Consider the following 20,166-nt stretch of genomic DNA (forward strand, 5'->3'; position numbering starts at 1 on the left):
CTCTCCCTGTATAAATATATATATATCTTACATTGCTTACTAGTTATATTAAAATTCTAAGGAGTGTTTTGAGAAATGGTAGTTCTTAGTCTAGATACATATTAGTGTGTTGTAGGTATTCATTTAGAACAATAACACAAAACTAAGAATGCTTCATGCTGCAACATGGGAGCTAATTTATACATTTTTTTAAAATTTAGAATCAACATTTAAAACTCTATGTTTCTTCATATTTAACACCCTATTTGAATCAGTTCCCTCTTTCTAATTTTTGCCAATGGTAATTTTCATTAAGACGCAGGAACGTTAGAGGGTTTTTGTTTGAAGTGATAACAATTTACATACTTCTGCCACAGTAGTGAGAGAAAGAAGGATCTGTCCTTCAGTCTGTTCATGGTATAGTTACAAAAAAAGAGAAAAGTATAAACACTGAATTCCTGAGCTTGCTGTGAGATGGAAGGTCATTAACAGGGCACTTGAGCAGATTGGTATTACAGTCAATTGAGACGCTGAAACATCCTAAATGGCCTAATGCAGCAACTAAGTGCTTCTTAAATTCCAGAACTTTTACTTGAGCAGAGTATTCATGTCTAAAGTGAATTTCCATTTCCTTTAGTAAATGCTGTTTTTATATAGTCATAGTTGAAGAGGCAACATAGTGTAAACACAGCAGTTTGATTCTATCTCCACAGCAGCACTAAACTAATTTGTCAAGTTATAAACATGAAATCTGAGTCTCTGCTAAAAATTTATTTTCCACATTGAATTAATAGAAGTGGCAGGAGTTTGTGTGTTAATATATACATGCACTGTCAATATAGCCCTGTCAGACTAATCAGCATTCAAATAGGAATGGTTTAATCCTTTGGGAAGTCTTACCATTATCCAATCAATTCAGCACTATAGAAAGGGCAAATTAGATTTCACTTGACTTTACGTAAATTTTTCAGGAAAGAGGAAAATACATGGTATTTTATTTTGTTTATAGCTGGTCTAGTAATAAATTTTCTTTAGATCATGCTGTACTTTGTTTTAGTAAACATCAAGATATTGTTTGTAGTTCTGTCTGTCATTCAGAAGTTGTAAGAACTTTATTTGAGGGACAATAGAGAAAGAGTCTCCCTATGTGTAAATTCCTATATGAAAGATGATATCTTCATGATTCTTCATAGTTAATAAGAGGTCATGTAGTTTTAATTGTGAAGACTGCAGGTGGAAGAAAAGGGCATCTAATATTGGGGGAAAAAATCAACAAGCCTTTTTAGCTGCTTTTTGTGGACAGATCACACCAAATGCAGCAGCTGCTGAGTGATAACAATAGCAAAGTCTGAAGTTTTCAGAATGTTAGCACTCTATTTGGCAATACTGGATGTACTGGCATGCTTGCATAGGAATCATATTTCCATCAATTAAAAATATGTTCTTTTAAAAGTTTAAGCAGTCTGTGAACCAATATGAAAAAATATCCTAAGGTAGGCCTAGGATGTCTAGCAAATGTCATTTGCTGAGTCTTTCTGTAGATATTTTTCTATTGCTAGCTCATTCTTTTAGCCAAGGTTATAGTTTTTGTAACAGAAGACAAAAGAGAATATATGGCTATGCCCCAGCTGCCCCAGTTTACTAAATTTAAACACCTTTTGAGATTGGGCTGGCACTAAGGCTGTGATTTGAAGTTGCTGAGAGCAGCATCCCTTTTGCTGACTGTGATAGAAGGCTATCTCAGAGGAGGGATAGCTATCAAACATCCAGGAAAGAGCAGAAAAGCAGGTTTATCTTAGTGTCAATTCTTTGCCTATTTGTGTGAGTCAGAGAGCTCATTCAGTGTTTCAGGCATTACCACCATGTGTGTAGAAGATTCCCATGTTGTATTTTGTGCAACAAGGCAGACCTTAGTAAATGACTGCAACTATGATCTGTTCCTTGCCTCTAAGTGAATATTTAACAAGTTTTTCCTAATTTCAACAAGCAGGTTCTAAACTAGGTAGGTTTCCCTTTTGGGTGCTTACCCTCCCAAAGTCTGTTGCTGTTAGACACTTCACAAGGATGGCCTAAACAATTTGAAAAATGAAAGGCTCTTATGCTTTAAGGACCAAAACACAAATCCAGTGATGCACTCAGGTGTGTTAAGGCCACTCACAGGCATACCTAGAGGTAGTGCTGTCTGTCAGACCCTGCTCAGATGTATTGCTCTTATCTGAGGCCATATGTTGCACTAATTCTGTATAAAGGCCAAGACTAGGGCAGAGTCAGCTGTGGTTAATAGCATTCCCTTTTTGCCTTTCTTTCCAATAGTGCTTCACTGCTTCACTTGGGAAAGGCAGAGAAAAGGAGCAAGGAGGAATATTTATCTATACAGTAAATCAATGGAAGGAAAATAAAGAAGAACATTTTGAAACAATGAGATTTTTAAAAAGGGTTTCAAGTGAAGGATAAACAGATATGTATATGCATACAAAACTCTGTCTTATAACTTTTGAATATTGATGCTCCTTCATATTTTGAAATAGAAAAATAAGTTCAATTGCTTTACTGCACATTTTAAGCATGAAATCAATTTATTTATTAGAAGGGTCTTTGATTTCTAAATTTTACTGTACCTGGATAGGTAATTTTGACTACTTAATTATCTGAAAGTGAGCACATTTTCCAACTGGTAAGACCAAGATCAAGTTTCAGTTAACTTTGTCTTTTCTTTAATAGCTTGGTGTTTGAGGTATTGAATTCCAAAGATTCTTTTCTAGCTTCCAGTTATGGACTCTTATCGGTATGTTTGTGTACTACAAATGATGATTTCACTTTCTCAGACTAACATGTTAGCCATCATTTTACCTTTCCAGAGCAATGTTTCCCTTTTGTGGGAAGCCAGAGACAGCATGGGTTTATATGCACAGCAGGGCTGATGTGCACTGGATTTATGGCGCAAAAAATGGATGTCCAATATCTCCAGTGACTCTACACCAGAGGTACATCAGACATACTGTGTCATCAAAACAGGATAAAGTGGTCCCTTGCTCTGCTTTTTAAACACCTTAAAATTTGACCAGAGATGCTTATACCCATGGCAGGAAGTGTAAAGCTGTAATTACTAAAGCAAAATACAAAAAAGCAAGTGTGTGGTAAATGACATCTGAAAACCATATGTTCAGATTCAAACTTATACTCAGGGCTTGTTTGGGTTTGGGTGTTTTGTTGTGTTTAGTTTTCCTGGGTTTTCTTGTGGTTTTGGTTTGGTTTTGTTTTGTTTTGGGTTTTTTTTGTCATTTAGACTCTTGTCTAAATGGGATTGACTTAATAGAGACAAATAAAATCCTACCTAAAATGTTTGTGGTTGTATCCGTACAAGATTGGGGGCCACTCCTAAAAATAGACATGATTTAAAAAATTTACATATTTTTGGATGTTCACTAAAAGCTGAGGGAGAAAAGACAGATATCCAGAGCAGGCAATGCTATGTCACAACAGGAAATACTTTTTATTATATTTATTTTGTCTCAGTAGGAAAAGTCTTTGGAGCAAGAGGAGTTTTTGTAAGATACCTCTCAAATCAGCAGCCATATCTGAGGATGGGGGTGTCATTTGCTGTTTACCAGCATTTTCCACTTTGTATATCTAGAGTCTAAATTTGTATTAAAGTTAGTCTCAAATCACATTGGTCTGCTGGCATATTATGTTGCAAAATTAATTTCTCAGAGGATCTCATTTCAGCTATCACGTAACATTCTGCTTATCTACTGATCTTTTCAACTTTTGGGTCTCAGCACTTCTTCCTCTACCGTGGTTTTGTTGCCACCTATTACATCTGCAATATCACAGTTTACTGCTAATAGTTTGTTTTCTTCAGTAACAGATGATATGCCTTGAAGAAACATTATGTTCTTCCAGTAGTTTCTCTTATGTCTTTTAATTTATATCTCCTTCATCTTTTACTATACATATTTTTTAAACCAGTAGATATTCTACATGAAATTTGATTTGGATAAGCACTTCAAGACTTTAAAAAAATGCTTAATAAATACATAAAAATGTAAATAATTAATAAAATCTTGAATATGTCTGCATGTCAGTAGAAATATTCCCATTATCCTTAAAATATGGTTTCTGAACCACAAATAAGCTGTCATATGACAAGAAAATAGACAGAAAAAAAGCTGGTGCAAAAACTGGTGAATAAAAATTCAAGATGAATTATAGGAAAACATTTTAAAAGATTATTAAATGTCTTAAATAGGGACTCTTACAGTTATTCTTAAAAGACAAGTAATTTCTGGATTTCTAGTTCTGCACAGGGGGTGGGGGTGGTGAAAAGCAGACTTTAGTTCATCTGACAACAGCAGTGTTTTCAAACCCTAACAGGAAAAAAAAAAACCAACTTCCCAAATTACATTAAATCCTATCCCTTGGATGTCCTTTTATGAAACATGGTCAAAAAAAGTACCAAATACAAAGACTAGAATGCTTTTTGGCCAGGTATGAGGAATTGAAAATGTTTCCTACTGGACTCCGTGTATTACACTTATTACCAATTATAAAAAATAAAAAGGGAAAAAATTTCCAAGTATTTTTTAAAAGCAATGTATTTTCTTCAAACGTAACTAGTTAATTTTCAGTAACTTGCTTGGTATTGCCTGTATGCAGCACAGATGACTCAAAAGGGTGCTCAATTTATATCCAGTGAACATTTCACTACTGTTGTGGTTTGTTCTATGTTTGTCCAGTTTCCCCCATTGTTATGTAGATGGTTCTGCCCAGTTTCCAGTTCTTGTCAATCCCAGAAACCCCTCCCATGTTGCTATAGTTATCCCATGTATCAGTTTGTTCCCCTCCCCTGGCTGCCTGCCTGTCACTTGGCACCCCTGCCTCTTTTTCTGGAATCTTCTGGCCAGGGTGTCGGGTGATTGGCTCAGGGACCGGGGCCCCACCCTCAACTGTGTTCTATTGGTTCTCCCATTGTGTCAATCCCAAATGTATCCTTCCCTTCCCCTCTCTGATTCGTTGTCCTCCACCCCTCCCATTCCCCTTAAAACCTGAGGTTTTCTCCACCTCAGGGCTCTCGGGTTCTTTTCTTTTGTCTGTGCATCTCCCCTGCCAATAAAACCTCCTACCCCGAAGAGCCTGAGAGTCAACTCTTCATTCAGTCCTACGACTTTGGAGTTTCCTGCAACGGCCAAACGTCCGCAAGCCTGACATCGCTTAGGCACAAGGCCCGGACCTCGTGTCAGGGAAGTGCCTTGTTGGCTGGAGGTGGGCTGGACACTTGCTAGCCTGGGCGTTTCACTTTCTACCGGCCACCGCTCCACACTACAGTGTCTTTTTATAAGGAGAGATGAGAAACACCTGTGGATGGGTAGAAGAACCTTTCCTGACAGAACTTAGGGGCAGTATTATCAGGAAGCAAGTGGTTGTAAAATCTTTTAGGGCTACTCTGGTTTAGTTTTTGAAGAAAAATTTGTTTCTGTTTTGCAGAGGGAAAGAGATAAAAAATTTGAGAACTCTCCTGTGACTACATCGTTACTACAAAGTAAATGGACTTTTTTCTGCTGGATGGTAAACTTATGTTGAGAACAGTCATAGCCAGCAAGAAAAGTCTCACAATCAACTCTCATATCTCATCTCATCTCAGTCTCTGCAGAGTGAAATTAGCACATTCTAACCAGTTCTCATCATGGTATAGGTAATGTGAATTAGGTTGAAATTGCAAAATTTTGTAACATGCGACATTTTGCATGTTCATTTTTCTTTAACTGACTTTCTAATCCTTAAAGCACAGCAGAGCAAATATATGGCTGCCAGCTAACTGGACTAGTTAACCAAGCCTGCCTTAGTTCAAGAAGTGTTTGGACAACTCTCTGAGACACAGGGTGTGTGATTCTTGGGACTCCTGTGTAGGGCCAGGAGCTGGATTTTGATGGTCCTTATGGGTCTCTTACAACTCAGGATATTCCATGAGTTTAGTCTGGGGTTTGATGAGTAGTAAGTATCTCCTCTTATAGAGCCCACAGTGCAGGATGCAGTGATCACACTGCCAGTTTCACAACACATCAAAACAGGGGCCTATAATGTTACTTCTCACATGATATTGGATAATGCAACTACTTAAGAAAATACCTTAGTGGTTGCACAGAACCGAAAGACTTGTGAAAACACCATTAAGACAAAACAGATAAACAATTTTTTTAAATTAAGCAACAATCAGATCACAATTTGGTTTTATTGGTATAGGACCAAGTATATTCAAAATTAACTATTCCTGATGAATTTTTGTATTATAAAATTTTACACTGATTTGAATGAAGTACTACTAAGATTCCTATTTAACAAAATCTAGGATGAAAAATATCTCATGAGGGATTGTATAATAGGTCTCAGTCATTCATTTTCTGATACAATTATCAAAATTCAAAGTAAGTTTCAGAATTTGAAAAAAGCAACAGAAAAATAGCATTAGTAAATTTTTTTCAGGGATGAGGAATCCATAGCCATTAAATTTATCACTTTAAGTCACACACACACACAGAAAAAATGAACTGAGAAAGAATTTTATTTCCTTGTGGATTAAAACGTTATTCATAAAAAATTATGAGACACACAATTTGTATGAAAATTATGTGACTGAGACAGGAATGAACAATTTAAAACAAATGAGTTGGAATAAATAGCTTTCATAGAATCTCAGAATGGTGTAGGTTGGGAGGACCACTGGAGGTCATCTAGGGCAAGGCATCTCAAGCAGGGCCATCTAGAGCTGATTGCCCAGGACCACATCCCCATGGCCTTTGAGTACCTCCAGGCAGGAAGAGCCCACAACTTCCTTGAGCAACTTCAGTCATCCTCAGAGTTAAAAAGTGTTCCCCAATCAGAGGGACTCTCCCTCAGTTTGTGCTCAATGCCTCTTGTTCTGTCACAGGGCACCACTGAAAAGTGCCTGGCTCTGTCTGCTTTACACTTTTCAGCCAGGTATTTATAGACACTGATAAGATCCCAAAAGAAATTAGATAAATTACATGAAAAAAGTGATATAGTAATTAAATAGATAAACACATATCAACTTCTCACTGCATTGAAGATAAATTTATGGACGAATTTAATGTTTTTATTTTGTTCTGAAAACTTCCCAGAATATTCTATTGCTTCTAACATTCTTAAATATCCTTCTCCCAAACTTATAAAATGTGGATTACAGTAATAAATCTAGTGTCAACAAAGCAGGTTTTGAGCTATAATTCTCAACAGACCATCAAGAAAAGACACTATGCAATTGATGAAGTAGAAAGGTTATGTATCATAAAAACAGTTCATCTGTAATGCTTCTTACCTTAGCACCCCTGGAAAGAGACTGAAGTCATTATACTCAGGCTTTTGTACACTGGTGAGTACATAGCCTTTCTGAAATCAAGGGTGTCACTTCTGTATTCATTTAGCTCTTTTGTTGGACCTTTAAAAAGTGATTTTAATGGCTCTTTGAAGACTAAAAAGGAATAAAACTGGTAAAAATGTACATTTTAAAACATTTAAATGGGTCATACACTGAGCAAACTGTTCCTAAGTGAATTATGAATTTAGCAAATTTTCCTTTCTCCCAAGCCCACGTAGATTCTGTCAGGAATATCCATGAATAGACTTTAAGTAGTTCATTATTTTTAATTTAATTTCAATACTTACAAGGGTGTCATGTGCATATATCATCAGACTGCTGCAAATTTACAGGCTGCTTGGAATATAGAATCTTTTTCCATCTCTGAGAGATTAAGACATTTTTTGTTCTTTGAAACTAGTCTGCCTTGGCCCCTGGAAAATCATCGTTTTAGGGGCCCATGTGGAAGGAAAGCTCATCTAGGAGTCAAAAGCCTTAGTTTGTCTACTTTGACTATTTAAAGCCTATCTTAAATATCTATGGGATATCCCGATACACTCAAAAAAATCTAACTTATTGTTTTGGGCTTTTGTTGAAGAACTCTTCTTGATTAGGCTCTCTCCCCCTTTTTTGTTCTCCTCTATCCATCTCTTTTATTCACTTCAAGGTCTGTGAAGAATTAATTGGGACTTTTTTTTGTCACTGTGGCACAGATTGTAGCCAAAATCAGTTTTTTGTCCTCCTTTAATGGCTCCCAGCTTCTTACAAAACAGATACAAGATTCTAATCTTATCCCTTTATCTCTGCAATTCTGATCAGTGGTTATTTGTTTCTTCCCTAAGGTATCATTCGTCCTGTTAGCATTCCTAAAACATGAATGAAAGAAGAATAAAGGTTAAATAGCTTTCAGGATGGCTGCAAAAGGCAAGCTCTTGCCCACATCTAGCCATACATCAGATTATTAAAGAACTTGCTCTCTGTTGGTATTTGTACTCAGATACAAAACCCTTCCTGAATTTCTACTGAGCAATTACTCAGAGCAGCAAATGCCATTAATGTAAAACTGTGGTTCTCAACTGCAGAGCTTATCTAAGTCAGCTGGTGGTCAAAGTAAGATGGTGAGATCAAAAAAGGGCCTACAGGGATTTTACAGGGATTCTCAAGAAAAAATTCCCTTTCATGCTATTATTTCTCATAATGATTGTGTATTCTCAAAATGTAACAGCTTCTTGAAAGGTAATGTTCTCCCCTTTAGCACCTTTCTTTAAAAACAAAACAAAGAAATTATGGGGGCAGGGGAAAAAGCCAGCAAGAAGTTGTGAAATCTGTTTTGTGGCTAAGTACATTGTTGGATAAACCCCTGTGCATGTGGTATTGTTATAGTGCCTATTACTTGTTCTGTAGAAACTAGCAGCACTGTATTTATGAAATATATAGTTATGGACTTTGGAACATTTATTTACTTGGATGTCCATAATGGGTCTGAATAAACTGCTGTGTAAGCACGCATTCAAGCGTTTTGAAAAAATGCATATTATTTACTTCATTGACCATACACAAAACCATGATGGAAGCACTATTGTTTAGCCAATACTGTTTTGAGGCCATGCCAGACTAATAAGTGAATAGGCATTCATAAGTGTTTCTAAAACATATATCATTTACCTGGTATTAGGAGTGTAGCTTTTCAGAAGTGCTCTAAAGTGTACATTACTAATGTATTTTCCCAATAGTGATTATAGTTAAACACTTGGGATTTTTTTTATCTTTAAGAAAAAGTACCTCTGAAAGTGCCTTGAAAATTTTTAAAGCTTTGCTGTGAATACAAAAATAGGAACTGCTGTATCCAATAAGATGAATGTTGTTGTTATTACTATTAAGAGCAGTAGTACAGTAGTGTTTAGAGGCTGCAGGTGATATTAGGGTCCACTCTGGTATGCACTGTGCAAATATGCAGTTGCAGTACTTGCAGCTTCTGAGCTGATCTTTACAAATACCATTTAGTTAACTGACTTTCCTACCATAAAAAGGTTTAGTCTATCTATCTGCTTGTATTCACAACAGAAAATATAATAATTCTTAAACATTTTTAAGAATCTGTTTAGCACACCCTAGCTTAATCTCTGATGTAGGTTTTCATTATTAATTTTGCAGTAATATATGTAAAGATGAGCATAATTTCTCCTCAAGAAATTAGTCTTACCCTGAAGAAGAAAAATAATTGCAGTATATTCATATTCTGACATATTAAAATAGCTTCATATTTACTGAAATTAATTAAGTGTTGATCAGATGGTGGCATTTTCTCATGTTTTCTTATCACTAGAACCTTCAATCTAAATGGTTTTTTTACTCCGGCCCAATGTAAGCATACTGGAATATTGTTGTTTGGACTTACAAGTGTCTTCAATAAGTAGTTCTTAAATAATTCTTCAATAAGGAACTCTAACAATCCCATTACAAATCTTTTCTTTTTATCTAATCCCAATTTTTCCTGTTGCACTTCAGCTTTTGTTTTTATTAGTCACATCAGAAAATCTTCTTTCTTTGGCATCGCACTTCAGAATATAAGAAAAATTATCTATGCTCTCGCAGCTACACCTAAACCATATAATTTAAAATTTCCATTCAAAATCTCCAGCTGGCCATTTTGTCTGGAGAATACTTCATAACATTCATCCAACATTTTCAAGATAAAATCTTTCACATTATTGCTCTGCTTCTTTGATTCTATAATTGTCTTCTAGAAATTTTATCCTTTTTATCTAAAGACAGTTGCACGTACACCAAACTCAAATACATTTCACTTTGTAAGGGTATGTACTGGGTATGTGTGCAGCTTGTATCAGTTCTAGTAATGATATGCAGCCACAGGTTATTCATTTTAAAGTGATACAGGTTTCTTTTGTGCTCATCACATTTTCTTTATGAATACATACCTTTCAGTGTTTGACCCTTATGTTGCAATCACAGCAGCAAAACAGAACAAAAATAATGTCAATGGATTCATAGCTGATTAAACAGAAAACTTATTTTTGCTAAAGGTGGAGCTGTAGATGTAGGTAGAACTTTTCTGTGAATCTCCAATTTTGTATTTTCTGTTTCTCTAGGCTTTTGATTCTTGACAGGGAATGTCTTGAACCAATGTTCCATATTTAAGCAAAGGTGATTATGCATAAGAGCTGTCAATTATTGCAGATTCTTTTCTGAGTATATAGACAGTGCCTTTCTTTTGGACTGGTACTCCTTTAATGTTTAAGCCATTATACAGGTAAAGGTATGATCACCTTCATGCCACCTCTAATGAGTGCTGCAAACTTTTACATTTTCCCTTCTGTTCTGACATCTCATCCTGGAGACTAGGACCTTCAAAAGCACCTGCCTTCTGACTACAGTCTGCATTTCATATGACTTGTCATTTTTTTGTTTTCTAATAGTTTTGCAGAGGAATTCATTGCAGTAGTTTATTATTCATGGAAGGCAGTAAAGTATATATAGAAGGATGGCAAATATGGTACTGTTATTACTTAAAATTTGTGGATCTTTATTTGAATGTTTTGTTTATTAGTCATCACCACAAATTGCTGCAGAAACCATAAACTAAACAAACAGACACAGGTATATCAAGTAATTAACTTTCATCCTTACTGTTAAATGACTGCTAATTCATGCCAAACTGTTTAGTTATTTAGTGCAATTCCAGAATAAAATATCAAGAGAAATATCAGCTACCTTAGATTAATTTACTCTGGATTTCTGCATCAGGTTAGAAAATATTTCGTTTACAAGTATAAAAACACATATAACTTTGTTTTATACAGCATTTGAATAAGACAGTTACTGATTTATGTCTTTTCCAATAATAAGAACTTCTAAAGGTGAAAAATTGTAACCATAAACCTGCTTGATTGGTCAAATATTTTTTTTCTTAAAGGTTGTTGGTCTAGAAGTAAATTTGTTAATTATCCTTGGGAATGGTGAACTTGCCTTATGGGAGGCTTGAGTGATGGCAGAGAGCTTATTGGGGGTGTCTTGAGAGCCACTTCCTTGACTTCTCCTGTCTCTTTCCAAAGACATCTTGGCAGTGATGAAATACTGGCAGTTTGTGATGATAGTCTTATGAAATGAAGTTATAGTACACACAGTATGGTTCCTTAGTGTTTTGTTGCTAAGTAGTGCTTGTGCATGTTTAATCCCTTCCTTGAAATTTCCAAAATAGAAAATAGACACCTGGAGGGAAGGAAAACTATTCATCTCCGACCTGAAATATGTTTTCTTACATTGCTAAATAAAGGACTACACAAATTCCCTTATTTACACACCCACATTATGCCAACGTACATGTTAACCTTTACAGTTGGCAGAAATTGGGAGACTGGCTGCCAGTTTCTGTTTTGTATAGATTGATGTAATCAAGCATGGCATTGCAGTATGAAATATGTAACAAATGATGTTAGAGTATATCTCACAAACCTGCAGTGAGCGTGAAAGGAGGGTTTCAGAAAGACAGCAAAGGGCTTATCTTGCACCTTGCTTTGTCTTATGTACTGGGGAAGAATGTGAACAAGAAATTTTGTTTCTGTAGTGGCACAAGAGTCTGCAAATGACATCTGCAGATAAATAAAAAGATTATAGAGGAAGAATCCCTAAAAGGGAGAGAATTTGTTATTTTGATGTCACATATGTAGATATGTATTATGCCAGTAGAACTAAAGCAGGAATGATGTTCTGCCCCTGCTGGAACCAGTGGGACAAAATTCCACTCAAATGTCTTTAATGGGATGCAGTCCTAAAGACAATTTTCCTCAAGACACTTTATATCCATTCTAGTATTCTTGCTGCCAGCAAAACAGCTTTACTCCACAGTGCAGATAACTTTTCAGATCTGTCCTTAACACAAGATATTTGAGACAGCCTCTGTTGCTAGCCTGCTGTAGCAGTGCTAAATTCCAGAGGAAAAGACTCAGCAATCAGTTTAACAAGGTGCTGGCATAAGCACAGTTTCCAGTGCAAAGTAGAAGGAAAGAGAACAGATAATCTTTGAAAGAACAAAACTGTAGAAAATGGCTTAGAAAGATGGCTTTGTACTACTTAATTTCCTTTTGTTACTGGAAAGTATTTTTTCAGTATAGGAGAAGAGCTAAGACAAAGATTTGGAAGACATGTGCATTACTACCCAACTGAAAGGAGAAAAAAAGCCAAGATTGATACTTGGGGAAAAAATAAATGATTCTCTCTACACTGACATAATGGCTGTATGGGAAGCTTTGGAGACCATCAGCTATCAGCTCTGGTAGTCTAAAGTTGTCCATCCAAAATTTTTTCTCAGAAACTAGACTTTCAAATCTGAGACATTTAGGAAAGTGAGGAAGCTGAGATTTAAGAACATTTGTATTTAAAGATGGTCTAATTTGAAAAATTGGTCTACTTATTCTTTTTCATATTTTACTGTTTTCTAACAGTGCAAGAGGAACTTCAAAATGTGTTTCACACAGTGAAGTTGCGTTTCCAGAAAATGTTGTTCTTTGTATGATAATTTATAAGGATGTAAAAGTGAACTTTAAATTTAAAGGTCAGTTTTCCTCTCACTGTGGTTCAAAATGTCCACTGTGTAAACAGTAAGACTTAAATTTGAGTTGTCTATTATTTCCCATTCAGCTTGTGGCACCCTTGCTCTCAGAGGTTTAGGTTTTTAATTTTTTGGCATTTCTAAAATAGCCGTGTTCTGTGACTTGTTCTTGTTTCAGGAAAAGACTGATGCTGTTCTCCCCCTAAGCTGTTTAGTTCAGCATGAGCCTGGAGGAGCAAGCAGAAGACAACAAGCTTTTGCAATCCATTTTAGAGAGTAGCTGAAATATATTCCCTGAAATTGGCAGCTATGTGCCGGCCCCTTCCATCTGCAGGCACTGCTACAGTTGGCAGTTTCCACCCTGCAAAATCAATCATGCCCCTTCCAGATTAAAGACCTAAATAATGTTCATGCATTTTAAGGGCATTTTTTAATTTCCTGATATTTATAACAACACTTGGGGAAACTTGACACTGAAATCTGTTTCCCAACTGCATTTGTTTTTCCCTCATGTGTGCACACTGATTCGCTATTGCAAGATTGCTCATCAGTGCTGGGTTTTTTTTGTTTTGGGGTTTTGCTTAGTTTTAAGATGAAGGATTAAAGCACTCATTGTGAAAACAAATGTGTATATATATATATATATATATATATTTATATATATTTATATATAAGATTAGTTTTAGGAAGCACTGAATCAGTGCTAATGATTTCTTTCAGCTTTCCAATACCATGTTTTCAAAAGTGCCTTAAAATGCTAACTCTAGGTCATCTTTTGTTACACACAGCGAGTGAAAAATGAAACCGAAGAAGGAGGTTTTTGCTGACCTTAGACCAGACATCTGCCAGAGGAGTCACCTAGTACAAGCTCCAACCCCATGCAAATAGTTGAAAATGCTTTGGAAAGAAAAGTGATAAATTGGTTCTGGGCCACTGGATGATTTTCCTCATTGTTATGATCTGCTAGGTAAACTTTGCATCAGCAGTATTGTACAGGATGTTGGGATCTGGTCAGCCTCCTCAAGAGAGGAAAAACTTGTATACCTGAAAAAAGCTTGACCTATGTAACCAATTTCAAATAATGGAGAAATTTTAGGATTTAGATCTTCACTGGAAGTTCTTCTTGATACATTGATATTCAGCAAACATGTGACAAATATTTGAGTTAATACCCTGATTTATGCAATTTCTACAGAAATTAATTTGAAATATCAATTGCAAGATTACTTACTCACCTGCTATCTTACTGCTTGAAAATAGTGTTCATGTTTGGTCAGATTATTCCCTCTCTGGAGAGAACATGTTTTAACTTCCAGATTGATTATCAATTAAACTGGAACTAAAGAGCATTTCTTGCATTTATAATTGGCCTTCTTGTGTTGATTTTTGCATATTTTCACCCCAACTTTAATCCCTAGGCTACTTTTGGTACTTGGCAGCAGTACCTTATCACCTATGCACTGCATATTCAGTCCCATTCCATGTGGAATAAATTCTCATGTTTCCTTCAATGCCAAGTTCTGTTAAGTGATGGTGCATTTGGTTACTCAAAATAAGCAATTTCTTTCTAGCTGGATGTGTGGTTCAGGTAAGAAGTAAGTAGAAGTGAATCTGGATGATCTTATGCCTGTGTAACTAACTTTGTTAGCTTAATTTAAACAAAATTGTTTTATTTCCTTAGTGAGTATTACTTTATCTTGCTGAAACAATGTTACATGTTGAGGAGTTAAGGATTGGACTCCTATTTACCTATGCATTTCAAACAGTCCTGGGACTGTTGTAGAGTAAGATGAAAAACTGTTTCTGAAGCCCTACTTATTCAGGAATATCTGAGGTGTTAATTATCCTGCTCTAAAATAGGTGTATGCAAATACAGGGAGGATTATATATGTTCCAGATGCACTATACCAACTGTGCATGCACTAGGTTATGTACTTGCCAAACTGAATAATTTTCCTGTAAAGCTGAGAACTCTTCTACAACATGATTCATGCCTTTTGGAAGCCTAAGGGTCGGCAGCTCGTGTTTGGACCTGTTTGGTGAGGTGTAATTCTGAAAAATAATGCCGAGTATAAATCTTAGAGGGTTTGAATTGTGTATTCATAAAACCTGCATACGTGATAGCTCTATTACATGATTGTTTAAGAAGCAGTAGATGATGTGCTCCAAGATTTGGTAGGTGAGATTATATTGTCAGGTTATTAAATAAGTACAAAGGAACTTTGTTTTCAAGTACATCTACTACATTCTAGTAATACTTGAATAATGTCATAGGTGAAAGCACAGGTTGTTTTAGTCTGAATTTTGTCTGATTTTTCAGTTACTTTTTTGATTGTTATGATTTATTTGTTGCTCTAGGGTTTGAGTGCATGTCCTTGCATGATTGAAAAGTGTCTACTTTGATCAAGAGAATGCCATTTGGAAAATCACACAACAAAGAATAGGAGAAAATAGTGAAGGATAATTGACAGTAGTTGATAATTAGCTTCTATTTGCTCTATCTTTGCTTACACTTTCACCCTTATGACTGTAGAGTCTTCCTGGCCCTGTGTGTACCAAGTTCACAGAAATCTTATGTAAACTCAAGTTCCACTGAATTTGGTGGAGTGGGGAAAGGTGAGATTGTGTTCCACTTGTCACAGCTTCAAAAGTAGTTGGTATTAGAGGCATGAGCTACTAAATTTAGTAAATTATTTCTAATTACCACAAATTTAGTCATGAAACATGCTTAGAGTCTTTGGTGAGAAGAGACCTGAGCCTTTATCTACCGATTCTCATCTCCCCCGAGGGCAACATTATTTCTACTGGTGTAACACTAAAATTGATTTCTCAAGAGAAGCATCATAAGTCAAACATGGAAATTTTGGGTCTAATAATATCACAATTTTGGTAAAATAAAATGTCTTTTGGGTTGGTTGTTTGGGGTTTTTTTTGTTTTGTTTTGGTTTTTGGTTTTTTTTTTTTTGTAACTATACTTGGGAATATACGGCTGGCTTAATCCATCTTTAGGATCTTTGGTAGCATTTTCAGATTTATTTACCTAGTCCTGCTGCTGATCCTAAGTGGTTGCATCTGGTCAGACCAAAAGTTTTCTGCACCAAGGAACTGTCTTCAATTTGTTAAAGGAGCAGGATGTCTTTTAATTTTTATGGTCCTTAGTAAGGTTTTGTTTTGCCCATTTGTCCAGTTATTATCTACCTGCATGCTCATTTATTTTATTACCTTCTTTTTAGAAGAGTTTTGCATGTTTCATTCTTTTTGCACTTAAAGGCTTCCCTTCTATTTATATGGTCCTCAAAGATTACCTTGCAGTGTTGCTGATAATGATCTTACTGAGCTCTTAAAAAGCATTCTTATAATATTCCCAGTTACATGAACTATCTTGGTTTTTTTTCTATTTATTCTTGGGCCTTTTATTCTTCAAGAAAAACATGTTGTTGCCTATGGACAAAAAAAACCCCAAACTTTTTTTTTATTTTTTAATTTTTTAAATTATTTTATGTTTTAAGATCTTTTCAGCCTTCATTTAAAGCTCTCTAATAGACTGGAAGTTTCCACCTAGTACTTATTTCTTAGGCTTTAACACAAGATAATGAAATACAGGAAGCATATAGGGCAGGGGTTAGAGAGAATTGGGGCACCAATTTGTAAATGGTCTTATTTCTGACAGAAATGTTGATAGGTCTTTTGCCAGCCTTGAGAGCCAGTTGTGGTGGTTCCAGTTGTCTTGCCTGTGCACTTATGAGTGTCTGTCAGTCACTAAGATGATACATTTCTTTATTATGTGTGTGATTATAAACCATTATTTTGTGAGAGAGGCTCCCTATGCTTTTCCTAGTGTCTCAGCTGCTCTTTATAAAAGTTCTTCTGTCAAGGAATTCTTCAGACTTGTACAATAATGTATCAAAGTGGTAAACTCTGACAGCTTCAAAAGCTAGGTTTCATTTCATAAGGGCTTTTAAGCTGTCTTGGATATGTACCTGGCAGACGTTTCAGCCACTGTCTTTCTACTGTTTTCCTCTTGTTTCTTTCTCACATGCCATGAAAATATTTTCCTTTAAGTATTTACATAGTAACAGTCTTCCATGTGATTTTTTTTTGTTAGAAATAGCATTTTAATGGGTAATTGAGAAGGAACACTTCCTTTCTCATTAGACACTGAATAATTTGATCTCTGGCTAATGTATTTGAAAAATAATGTTTCAGTGTGTCATGATAATAATAAAGTATATTTTTTCTTCCACAGGGTTACAGTTGTTTACACATTTTACTATCTCTTGAGTAGTGTGATACAAAGTCTTTTTATTGCAGTTTTGTTTGAGAAGAGTTGAGCATGTGAAGGAACTGTCAATCAGCATTTAGTCATACAGTATCTATTTCTGTCCCTGTTCCTCCTAACACAGAGGGCTATTATAGTCTACATTACGGCATAGGTACTTTGGATACAGATATCCTTGAGGGGCAGGATTTATTATGAAAGCGGAGAATCAACATAACATGAGACATAGTTTAAATAGCTAAATTTATTTACAAATTCTGAAAGCTAAGTTAAGCAGAGGTTGCTTTTACACATTGAATTTTTCTGTCTACCAAGACATTTCTTCTGTTTTATACCTGAATTTCCAAGCAAGGCACTTCAAATGAGACTATCAATAACTTTGATAATTGACAGGATTTAAGGAAATGTTGATGTTATGTTCTTTGTCTCCAAGGCTGAGTCTTTGCCTGGCTGAGGTTTTGGCTTTCAGCTTAGTTGACATACTCCATCTGACACAAAGCACTTTCATATTTGTGCTGTGGTGTGTACTCTGTGTACTCCAATGATATCTACAACAACTGGGAATCTATTCCTGAGAGAACTCCTCCACTTCCATCCTGGAAATTACAAATATTAAATTAAGCACCTAATGCATTCTTCTGAAAAAAAAATTAAACTGAATAAAAATTAAACTTATATCTCTATTGTTTTACTTGTGTCTTATGTAAAAAAAGGAATTAAATGTTTAAAAATTGAATATATTAGTATATATACTCATAACATATTAGTATGACGTTTGTAGCCTTATATACACATAAATTCCTGCATATGGTGGTTTGCATAGCTTTGTATTGGTTAAACAGAATGAATGCACTTTCTCAGTGTGAGAGACTGGCACCTGACTTTTGGACTCTCAACAAAATACCAAAAAAACATGACAGCCAAAGCAAGAACAACAATACTATCACAATTTGCCTAACACTAATGAGTCTGAGAAAGTGGAAAAAAGTGTATGGAGGTATTACTCACTAACTTCCTTAAAAATATATGAGTTTGGAGAAAATTACTTTGAATTTTGAAGTGTCTATAAATGCTATCTTCTGTTTAAGTAATAAATGGCCTTAATCTGTTCCTTAATCTATTAGAAATGGAATTACTTTAGCAGAAGTAGGTAAGTTTACTATCAACCACAAAATTAAACAGAATGCATTCTGCTATGTATATGTACTATTAGGTATGTTGCATCACAGCAGTTAGAAAGGCAACATTTTCCAGATTCTCTTTTTGAAGGTAAAGATATGCATTCAATTAAAAAGGCACAATATTACTCTTAGGAGAGGAGGTTCAGCCAAGAAGGAATAGCCCTTGTAAAATCTGTCCCTGACCTAACTACAGATTTACAGCCATCATTTTCTGAAACACTGATACCGTTTTTTTCCTTCTGTTTCTATGCATCACATTATAGTTCTACTCACTAAATATTCTCTTTGGAGCTGTAAATGCAGCTGTAATACAAAATTTCTAACTGTAATAATGATGTGCACCAACTTTAAAAAACTTTTAAGTCTGGCTGTGTTAGCAGTAATGTGCATATGGAGTATTGTAAAGTCAAATTTATTTTTTTCCTTTAAATCTATCTTTCGACTGCATCCCAGACTGCTCAGATGCAGAGTGTCATGAAAGACCTCAGTCAGGTATTTGGATTTACTCTTCTAAAAAGCAACCTATGTCTCCCAAAAATTAAAATTTCCCTTGCTTCAGAAGATACTGTAGGGAGAAACAGCTTTTTATTACACAAGACTTTTATTGCACTCACCTCCCAAGGTACCTACCCTACTGGTAGCAAGGATCCCTTCTCCTGAGATTTGAGGCAAGGGCAGTTCATGTGCCACGGGGTTGCTGAGTTGTTCAGATTATTAGTTTTGCTCCAGTGATGTCATCCATTTGCTTCTCTGGTGAATGTGGGACTTACACAATTATTTCTTTTCACAAAAGCCTGTATTTTGCTGCCATTACTGTAGAGACCCACACCTACCACCAAGTATTTGTTCAGGCCATATACAGGGAGGATCTGACTGCCTTGTGGTTTGCTAGGGTTTAATTAATGGCTTCTGATCTTTGTGGTGCTCTTTGAGTTCCTCTCCAAAGCAAGAAAACTGTTTTGAAAGTCACATCTTTTTCCTTGTTACAGCAGAACATCATTCACTGCACACTTTGCAGTGTGTTGAAGAATGGAGAGAGAGACAAAACCTTGCTTTTGTCTTGGAATGTGCACTGCTGAAACAGCTATACAGTTTCCAATGGCTTTTCCTGTGTGGAACAGAGGGAAGCTCTCCTCTCCTCTTAAAGATCTCCCCCTCTTGCCTTTAATACCTAAGGCAATGGATGACTGTGTTTATTATACGTAGTGAAAACTGGTCATCAGATGTTGGGAAACATAACAAGTGCTACTAAAACACTATTGGATAAGACTGACAGGGCTTTTTGAGAGCTGTTTCAGAATTGTGACATGATCTTGCCTTCTCTACGTAGTATTATGTAGAGTATATGTTTTAATATTTACTATTATTAGTATTGTTATTAGAGTTGTTTTTAAGAGCTTTATAGATATATATTTCTATGTATATAAAACGCTAAAGTATTATCTCAAGATGCAATGTGCAACCTTAATCTCTAAAGTTTAGAGTTGAATTGAAAATGTTAAAGGTATAAATATCATTAAAAACCTTGCTTACTTTTGTTTATTTTACAAAGAGAAATTACAGTATACTCATGTCATATATTCAGCTAATTCTCAGTTACCATAGCAGCTTATGAAAAAAGAATAGGGGATAGTAATACTATATTTCTGTAGTATATACTGAAAATAGCAGAAAAGTTTTTTGGGACTTGTGTTTGCTACTAAATGGCTCTAATATGCTACTAAATATCTGTATGAATACTAAATATCTGTATGAATAGACCAATTGTTTAATCAAACGTAACTTG

The sequence above is a fragment of the Molothrus aeneus genome, chromosome 6 (assembly GCF_037042795.1).
Source record: "Molothrus aeneus isolate 106 chromosome 6, BPBGC_Maene_1.0, whole genome shotgun sequence".
Taxonomy (NCBI): Eukaryota; Metazoa; Chordata; class Aves; order Passeriformes; family Icteridae; genus Molothrus; species Molothrus aeneus.